This window comes from Gossypium hirsutum, chromosome A02 (assembly GCF_007990345.1).
Source record: "Gossypium hirsutum isolate 1008001.06 chromosome A02, Gossypium_hirsutum_v2.1, whole genome shotgun sequence".
NCBI classification, from domain to species: domain Eukaryota; kingdom Viridiplantae; phylum Streptophyta; class Magnoliopsida; order Malvales; family Malvaceae; genus Gossypium; species Gossypium hirsutum.
The window spans coordinates 23,849,477-23,850,117 of record NC_053425.1 but is presented as its reverse complement, the minus strand read 5'-3'; the positions used below and the strand labels follow the sequence as shown (position 1 = coordinate 23,850,117).

The following is a 641-nucleotide window of genomic DNA, read 5'->3' as shown; positions in this document are numbered from 1 at the left end:
TCGACAGTTTAAGCTAAAACTGGTAATGTTTCAGATATTACAAACAGTAGGACAATTTGATGGGTTACCCACTGAAGATCCAAGACTGCATTTTAGACTTTTTCTAGAGGCCTATGACTCGTTTAAATAACAGGGTGTGCCTAAAGATGCTCTGTGGCATAAACTATTTCCATATTTTTTAAGGGATCATGCGAGAGCATGGTTAAATGCTTTGCTATCAGGGACAGTGGTATCATCGAATGATCTTCGCCAGAGGTTTTTTCTACGATATAATCCCAAAAATATGAATGCCAAACTTAGAAATGACATCACATCTTTTCGGCAATTGAAGGATGAAACACTATATGAACTTGGGAATGATTTAAAGACTTAATTCGAAAATGTTCGATGCATAGATTTCAACATTAGACTCAAATAGAGATATTCTATAATGGGTTGAATGCACATACGAGAATGGTAGTTGATACTTCTGCCAATGGTACTTTGTTGGATAAATCTCATAATAAAGTATATGAGATTTCAGAAAAGATTGCCAACAATGATTATCAGTATCCTACCACAAGAATTAGGAGGGGCAAGAGAGTTGTTAGTACAATGGAGCTTGATGCAATCACATCGTTGATAGCCTAGGTATCTTCTTT

At 35.9% G+C, this 641-nt stretch overlaps 1 non-coding gene across 1 annotated transcript; it reads right to left on the bottom strand.

The window, feature by feature from the left end:
- Positions 1-292: 292 nt before the first annotated feature.
- On the bottom strand, positions 293-398 carry LOC121217614 (small nucleolar RNA R71). The gene has a single exon (XR_005913763.1). It is a non-coding gene; the product is annotated as a small nucleolar RNA R71 (small nucleolar RNA).
- Between the last annotated feature and the right edge of the window lie 243 nt (positions 399-641).